General features: G+C 33.5%; 1 pseudogene; it reads left to right on the top strand.

Moving 5' to 3' along the window:
* The first annotated feature begins 657 nt into the window (after positions 1-657).
* LOC116596673 lies at positions 658-780 on the top strand (annotated as a pseudogene).
* The last annotated feature ends 8,706 nt before the right edge of the window (positions 781-9,486 follow it).

The raw sequence follows: 9,486 nt of genomic DNA, 5'->3' as shown, positions 1-9,486 counted from the left end.
TCCAGGAAATGAGATACATAGAAATAATCCTGAAAAATGTCATAGGGGAAAAACAAACACCTTACTTACAGTGGGACACCGACCAGAATTTTACCCAGTAATTAAAGTATTTAATTAAGTAATTAAAGTAATTAAAGTAAAAAAAGACTACCAACCTAGAAATTATTCTTCAAAATTGAAAAAGAAATAAAGGAGATGTTATCTCAGACAGATTAAAGGAATATTTTGCAAGTAGACCTGCTTTGCAAGAAATGTTAAAATAAATTCTTTAGAGAAGGAAAAACTAATATGTAGGTCAGAAGCTTGGATCAGTGTAAAGAAAGGAAAAGCATCAAATAATTAATAGCCAAAATTAATATAAAAATTGTTTCTCTCATCATTAAGTGATGAGGGAGATAATAATGCATTAATTATAATAATACCCAAAATGTATTTGATTATATAAGTTTATGTGTAAGTCAAATGAATGACAATAATGATATAAGGGAGAGGAGGAAAAGTTCGGCTTATTTTGTTATTATAAGGTACTCACACTGCCTATGATGTGTGTTACATTATTTAAAAGTGGACTTGGATTAGCCTGTAAAATACATATTACAAACTCTAGAGAAAACTCTAAAAAAAAAAAAAAGAACAATAACAAAGCAAAACAAAACACTATAGCCAATTAGGCCAACCATGTTCTTTCCTCAGATGTGTAATGACTGCAAATAGCAACTTCCTCAGTAGTATAAACAGTCTGTTGTGCATATGGGTTGCCCGAAGAACATGGAGACAGACCTTTCCATTGGACATTTATGTCTGACATTGTCCTCAGTCTAGGCCCAAGACAAGTATGTGAAGTGCCATTGGCCTCAAAGCACAGTGGCCAGGATCCACATTGGCCAAGCCATCAGATCCATCAGTTCCACACCACAAAACAAGGACTGAGGCCCTATGCAGGGCAAAATTCAAGTTACCTAGCTGCTCGAAGACCCACATCTCCTAGAAGTAAGGCTATACCAAGTTTAACATGGCTGGATCTGAAGACATGGTGGCCAAAAAGCAGCTCCTTTTGTTAGGCTGTAGGCTTGAATACATTCTAATTGTGGTCCTAGAGAAGGACAGGCCCTGCATTCCTGAAGTCATTGGTACTGCCTGATTTTTACTCAACAATAACATAAAGATTAGTCAGTAAAGAGTTAAAAACAAACAAACAAAAAAAGCAAAACAAATAAAAACCACCAAGTACAGATGACCCTTGAATAATGTGGGTTTGAACTGCACAGGTACACTTATATGTGGATATTTTATAGTACTGCAAATGTATTTTTCTTCCTTATGATTTTCTTAATAACATTTTCTTTTTCCAGTTTCCTTTATTGTAAGATTATAGTCTATAATACATATAATATACAAATAGTCAATGGACTATGTATGTCATCATAATGTTTCCAGTCAATAGCAGGTTATTTGTAGTTGTTTTGTGGGAGTCAAAATTTATATGTGAATGTTTGATTGTGTAGGAGAAGGGTGGGGCTGTGGTACTTCTAGCTTCCATATCGTTCAAGGATCAACTGTATAATGGCATGTTAAGAAAGGAGAGAAAATGGAATAATAAAATGTATACTTAAAACCACAGAGGTCAGAAAAAATAATGGGGACAAAAATAGGAATGAAAACAAGGGCAAGAAATAGAAAAAATAGTAAGAAATACAGTAGATATCAATCCAATTACATCAATAATCACTTGGAAAGTCAATGGCCTATATGTATTAAAGGACAGAGATTTTCAGAATCCAATCACAAAATATCTATCTATCTACATAGTGTTTATAAGAAATCCAATTGAAATATAATGACACATAAGAATTAAAAGCAAATGCATGGATAAAAGTACGCTATGTTAATACTATTTTTTTTTAAGATAAACTAGGGTAGCTATATTAATTTCAAGTAGAACAGAATTCAGAGCTAAAATATCATCAGGGATAAAATAAAGCATTAAATAGTGATAAAAGGTTTATTCTATAGGAAGACATAATAGTCCCAACTGTATATGTGCCCTAACAGTAGACCATCAAAACACATGAAGCAAAAACTAACGGAACATCAAAGAGAAACAGATGAATCCATATCTAAGTTAGAGACTTCAATACCCCTCTATCACAAATGGACAGATCTGGCAGGTAGAAAATCAGTGAGAACACAGTTGAACTCAACAACACCATCAATCAACTAGATATAATTGACATGTTTAAAGTACTTCACCCAATAGCAGAATATAGATTCTTCTCAAGCTCACATGGAGTATTTACCAATATAGACCCCATTCTGTGCCATAAAACACCTTAACACATTTAAGATAATAGAAATAATACAATGTTTATTCTAGACCACAAAGGAATTAATCTGGAAATCAGTAGGAGAAAGATAGCTGGAAAATCCCAAAATGCATGGGGATTAAACAACACACTTCTAAATAACACATCGATGGAAGCAGAAATCTCAAGACAAATTACAAAATATTTTTAATTACAAGATTAGTATATAAAAGTCAATGGACTTTCTATGCACCAGGCACAAAAAAGTAATTTCAAATTAAAAACAAAATAAACAGCCAAATATATGAAATACTTAGGTATAAATCTGGCAAAATATGTACAAGATTTGAGAAAACTCCAAGACTCTGATGAATGAAGTTAAAGGACTAAATAAATGGATAAATATGTCATGTTTATGAATAGGAAGGCTGAATATTGCTACAAGACCAATTCTTCCGAACTTGATCATAGATTCAATCTGATTGCCATAAAAATCCCAGCAAATTATATTGTGAATATCAACAAACTGATAAAGTTTATATAAAGAGGCAAAAGAGCCTGAATGGCCAACATAATACTGAAGGAAAGGAATGAAGTTGGGGAACTGACACTGTTGTACTTCAGGACACATTATAGTGTCATAGTAATCCAGACAGTGTGTGGTATTGATGAAAGAATGGACAAAGAGATCAATGGAACATATTAGGGAGCCCAGAAATAGACCCCCTAAAATATTGTCATCTGATCTCTGACAAAGGAGCAAAAGCAATGTAATGGAGCAAAGATAGTCCTCAACTAATGGTACGGGAATAACTGAACACCTACATTCAGAAAAGAAAAGAAAAGAGAAAAGAAAAAAAAAGAATCTAGAACCAAACCTTACACCCTCCACAAAAACTGACTCAAAAGTGGATCATGGAGCTAAATATGAAACACAGAAGTATAAAGTCCTTGAATATAACACAAGAGAAAACCTAGATGACCTTGGGTATGGTTGTGACTTTTTAGATTAAACACCAAAGGCATGATCCATGAAAAAAAAATTGGTTAGCCAGACTTCACTAAGGTTAAAAACTTATGTTCTATGAAAGACAACATCAAGAGAATGAGCAGACAAGCCTCAGACTGGGAGAAAATATTTGCTAAATTTCATAAAATACTATTGTCCAATATATACAAAGAAATCTTAAAACGAAACAATAAAAAAAATTAAAACAGATGAAAGACCTTCAGACAACACACAAAATAAGGTATACACATAGTAAAACAGAACATGAAAAGATGTTCCACAACATAGTTTATCAGGGAAATTCAAATTAACATGATAACAAGATATCACTGCAACCTATTAGAATGGCCATATTCCAGAACACCAACAGCAAATTCTGGTGAGGATGTGGAGCAATGGAAACTCCTATTTACTGTTGGAGGGAATGCAAAATCGTACGGCCACTGTGGAAGAGAGTTGGTGAGTTTCTTACAAAACTAAACACATTGCCACCATACAATTCAGCAACAGCACTCCTCGGTATTTATCCAAACAGTTGAGAATTTACGTTAACACAAAACCTGCACACAAACATTCATAGCAGCTTTATTCATAACTGTTAAAACTTGGAAGCAATGGAGATGTCCTTCAGTCAGGGAATTGTACATACATCCAAATGATGAAACATTTCTTGGCACTAAAACAGGATATGGAGGAAACTTAAAAGCGTATTCTTTTTTTTTTTTTTTTTTAGGATTTTATTTATTTATTTGACAGAGAGGTCACGAGTAGGCAGAGAGGCAGGCGGGGGGTGGTGGGGGGGAAGCAGGCTTCCTGCTGAGCACAGAGCCAGATGAGGAGCTCCATCCCAGGGAGCTCTATCCCAGGACCCTGAGATCATGACCTGACCTGAAGGCAGAGGCTTAACCCACTGAGACACCCAGGCGCCCCTTAAAAGTGTATTCTTAAGTGAAAAAAACCAATCTGGAAAAGGCTATATATTATGTGATTCTAAATTTATGACATTCTGGGACAGGCATAACTATGAAAAATTTTAAAAGATCATGTTTGAGCAGGAGGGAGGCATAGAGAGGCGAGGCGAAGCATGAGATTTTAAGGACTATAAAAATACTCTATATGACATCATAATGATGCATACATGTCATCATATATTTGTCCAAGCTCACAGTATATACAACACCAACAGCAAGCCACATTGTAAACTAGACTTTGGGTCATTACAGTATTTAGATTTATTATTAATATTAATATAAGTATATTGTGTAATATTAATTATAAATATTATTAATATAGGTTTATTAATTATAACACATGTACTATTATTTAGGGGATATTGAAGATGTAGGGAGTCTACACATGCATGGAATCAGGGGATATATTGTAATCTCTGTACTCACCTCTGAATTTTGGTACAAACCTAAAAGCACTCTAAAAACATAAAGTCATAATAAAAAAAGAATGTGAAATTAAAAAAAAAAACTTTGTACACAAAATTTAGAGAATTTATTTCCAACAAAACAGATCTAAAGAAATATTTAAAAATACATAAATCACAATAATATGTTATCAAAGAATAAACTAAATGAAACACTTAAAGATGAAAATTATACATAATTTTATGTTTGTGTGTATGTGTATACTTTTTCCCTCTTATTTTCAACTTCTGACAGGTGCTGAACAGAATTTTCCACCTACGAGTTACAATGTTCTGTCACAACTACTCTGCTCTATGGTTGTAGAACAAAAGTAGCCCTAGATAATACATAAACAAACGAGCATGGCTATCTTTAAAAATGTTATCCTCAGGGGCACCTGGGTGGCTCAGAAGGTTAAGCCGCTGCCTTCGGCTCAAGTCATGATCTCAGGGTCTTGGGATCAAGCCCCGCATCAGGCTCTCTGCTCAGCAGGGAGCCTGCTTCCTCCTCTCTCTGCCTACTTGTGATCTCTGTCTGTCAAATAAATAAATAAAATCTTAAAAAAAAAATGTTATCCTCAAACTATATTTTCATCCACCAAAAAACATTTAATATTTGTATGAAATTAGTATATATGTATACATATATATGTATAAAATTAGTAAGAGATATGAGAAGGAAATTCACCAAATAAAAAAATACAGAGGGATAAAATATAAGCAAAAAAATCCATATTTATATCTAATAAAATAAATATAATTTAAACCAGTAAGTAACAAGCACTTTATGTCAAATTTAAAAAAAAAAAAATTACCATGATTGCTGTTCCTTTTGTCTCTGTGGCGGTTTTTATGGTATCATCTAGTGTTTACACTTGACCAAGAGGGAAATTTCAGCTATGGCCAAACCAAATATTATTTAATTATAATTTAATTTAATATTTAATATTTCTAGTGAAAAGAGTGCAACATAAAACAAGATCCCTAAAAGTTAGTATGTCCTTTGGCTCATCAACCCCTCTTAGATAATTTATTCCTAGAGAAACCTTTCTTTCTTCTTTTTTTTTTTTAATCAACAAATGTTTATTGGAAATCTACTAGTCTGGTAGTGTTCAGACTTTAATATATAAATTACCTAAGTTTCTGGCATTGAAGTGTTAATGACATGCAAGAAATTTTCCTGAACTATGAAATTAATAAAGTTGGTTATAAAATATCATTAGTTATGTTCTTTTTAAATAATTACCTTTGTATGTATCTTTTTATAATATACGCAAAAACATTTGCTAAAATCTTATGGATACAGATGCATATTATTTTCCACATTGTACTCACTTTCCTTTATAATATGTGCTGCTTTGGGAAAATAAAGTTGGAAAGTGAGTTTAGTATCAGTATGAAAAATAATCTATACTAACAGAATATATTAATTATTACTATGTATGGAATTATAATTTTTAATATCTCATATAATCACATAAATAAAGGGTTATATTTATTTATAAATTTACTAATACATTTTAGCATCTTGAAGATGAACTGTGAATTTTTAATGAACACACAAACTATTAATAAGTATAACTGTTAACCTCTGCATAATTCTATATAGTTTTGTATAATTGTACATAGTACTACTGTGTTGAAATCTATTTAGTTTTTCCTGGACGATTATGTGTTTTGTTTAAATATTATAGACAGTCTTGAAATATTTATTTATCTATTTATTTACTTGTACTTGCATGAATTAAAAAATACATAAGTATTTCATTTATCAGATTTCTAGAATGTATACTGCTATATGAAAATACCTAATAGTTTATTTTATTATTTTTTTTAAGATTTACTTATTTAATTTACAGACAGAAAGCACAGTGGGGAGGGGCAGAGGTAGAAGAAGAGAGAGAATCTCTAGCAGACTCCCTGCTGGGCACAAACTTGAGCCAAAACGAAGAGTCAGAAGCTCAATTGACTGAGCCACCCAGGTGCCCCTAAAATATCTACTATTTTAATGGATCTTTGTATACCACATAACTTTTTTCCCTTAGAAATCTAGACATTCCTAAAACAGGTTACAAATTAATTGTTGAGATATAAGCAGATTAGTACTGATTATTGTTCTCCAAACAAATGGCTAAACCTAAACTAATAAAAAAATATATTTTGGGGAAGAAGACTAATTTTAGGAATGAGCATTTTCTTTTGGAGGCCAGGACAATGAGTTAGTTGGTCCAGTTAGGCAAAACACCTGAGGACACTGAATGATTTTCAGGAAAAAGACAAGGAATCTTGAAATTGAGAAAAATACAAAAGGAAGGAACGTATGTGTGTGATAGGTAGTCTTGATTAATTTTTCCTGGCCCATGCCAACTTGTTTACATTTATTATTTACACATTAAGTAGTTAAGCCCTGTTGTTTCCCTCTTTTACAGACTGAAATTTGAAGGAGAGAAAAAAAAATGTATTCAGTGAAAGGGTTTATTATTCTTATAAAGTCAGAAATCAACTTTAAAATTTGTTTTTTGGGAAAATTATGGAAATAGCCAAATGTTAGATTTGGGCAGCTTCTTATGCTATGGCTACAGACATCTGTCTCAGACAAGCTTGCACGTGAATAATGAATTTCCACCATGAGGCTTGAAGCTGCCTGATGAAATCTGCCGCTCAGTGCCTCGAACACATTTGGAAGGATAACAAAGCCAGCTTTGCTGAAGGTGAAAGACAACAGGACCACATATATAAATCCCTTCATTGTTCCTAGATTTTAACTTTTCTGCATCTTCAGATACATGTTTTAGCTAAAAAATTCTCCTCTTTCTAAGTCTTACAAACTAGGAACAATTTAGTATGTGTATCAGTTTTCCTCACCTCGAAAGAAGTTTCCTTTTGGGGACTGTTTTTACAGTCTCTGCATTGGGATGGGATTTAGTTGTGTATGAATTTGTATTTTGAGAACAACCCATAGCATCTTTTGATACAGGATAGCATCACTATTTTGTAGACTGTTCCCAACAGAATTAAAATACAAATGTACCAGAGTGTGAACTAATCACCCTCACTTGAACCAAGTTTAAATTTAACCAGGGAGTGGATATCTAGCAAGAAACTATATGGTCTTTGGAAAGTATGGACTTTATAATCTGTGAGCAGCATGAAGTAAATGCAGGCTTTTGGATTAGGGAAATAAAAGCATCAATTAGGTAGCTATTTATTCTTGTGTTTATTAATTAGTGAATGCCGACCTCAGAAAATACAAACAAGAATAAGGCATTGTCTCTGTCTCTACCCTCAATGAAGCAACAAGACAAACTGCAGGTATCTAAGAACTATTCAGACCTAAATTAATGAAGCAACAAGACAAACTGCAGGTATCTAAGAACTATTTAGACCTAAATTACTTTGATGTATAGAATGAAAGGTGATCCTGAAAACAGAAAATCCAGATATGTGATCAGACTAAAAGCCTGATTAAGTGATTTATTCATTTCTAATTATTAAAAAATGAGACTAAAATTTTAGATTGTTTTAGTACTGAAGAATATAAATAATAAACTGAAATGTGCTTCATATCTTATTATCTATAAATTACAACTATATTTTGGTGATTTTTTTGTATCTGTAATATTATCAAGAATTATCAAAAATTATCGAGACAGCTAAAAGGAAAAAAAAAAGTGGCCACCATCTAGAATGAGGGCTCTTATTATTCCTAATTGTCTATTTATATTTTATAATGTATTCAGTTTTTTGTGCATGTATCTACAACTAATGTTTCAACTCTTATTTGTAAATTTTCAAAGCCTGATTCATTTTAATGTATATTATTTTAATTACATTTCTGCCCTTATGATTTTAATTATAGCTCCATGTATTCTTCAAGGTTTATTTTAATGCTGACATACTATTTGTCGCTCTCGCCAGCAAGAACGACCCGCAAACGTGATGAGGAGCAAACTTCTTTATTAGCGTCTCTATTAGCGTCTGACGTCTCAAGCAAGTTCTGGCAATATATACATGTAGGCGGTCCAGCCCAACTATCCAATCACTGCCCTGTGCACGCGGTCTCCTCGTGAACCCTTATGTAACCACGTAGGGCTCTACTGTTCTCAAGCAGTAATCATGCGTTTCTCTCTTGGCTCCTGGTGCTGTTCATGTGTCAGCCACGAGCGCACCCAAACCCTACCTAGCCAATCATTCTCACTTCCTCAACCTTCAGGCATTTTCATCTACGTGACTCCTTGCATCTGCTGGATGGCTCTCCACACTATTTCCCCCAACAATATCACTAACACAAAACTTTCTGTACATTAGTCCATACTAAATATCGAGGATGGGAGCGCCTAGGTGGTTCATTCAGTTAAGCATTTGACTCTTGATATCAGCTCTGATTATGATCTCAGGATTCTGAGACTGAGCCCTGTGTCAGTCTCCATAGTCACAGAGTCTCCTTGAGATCCTCTCCCTTGGCCCCTGCACCACACCCACACTCTGCCCCCGTCTCTCTCTTTCTCTCTCTCTCTCATAAATAAATAAAATCTTTAAAAAAAATATTGAGGATGAATAGGATGTTGAACCCTAGAATGATGGAGACGTAACGGAACAAACAAAAAAATGCATGCTAATTTGTTTCTGTTTTCCAAAGTCCATCTATTTGGTCAGTTTGGACAGTTATAGCAAGCTACCACAGCCTGAGTAACTGAGAAAACAAACGTTTATTTGTTCTAGTTCTAGAGGCCATACGCCACCAAGGTGCTGGTGGATTC

This window comes from Mustela erminea, chromosome 7 (assembly GCF_009829155.1).
Source record: "Mustela erminea isolate mMusErm1 chromosome 7, mMusErm1.Pri, whole genome shotgun sequence".
NCBI classification, from domain to species: domain Eukaryota; kingdom Metazoa; phylum Chordata; class Mammalia; order Carnivora; family Mustelidae; genus Mustela; species Mustela erminea.
The sequence above is the reverse complement of the archived record's forward strand: the minus strand, read 5'-3'. Positions and strand labels throughout refer to the sequence as shown.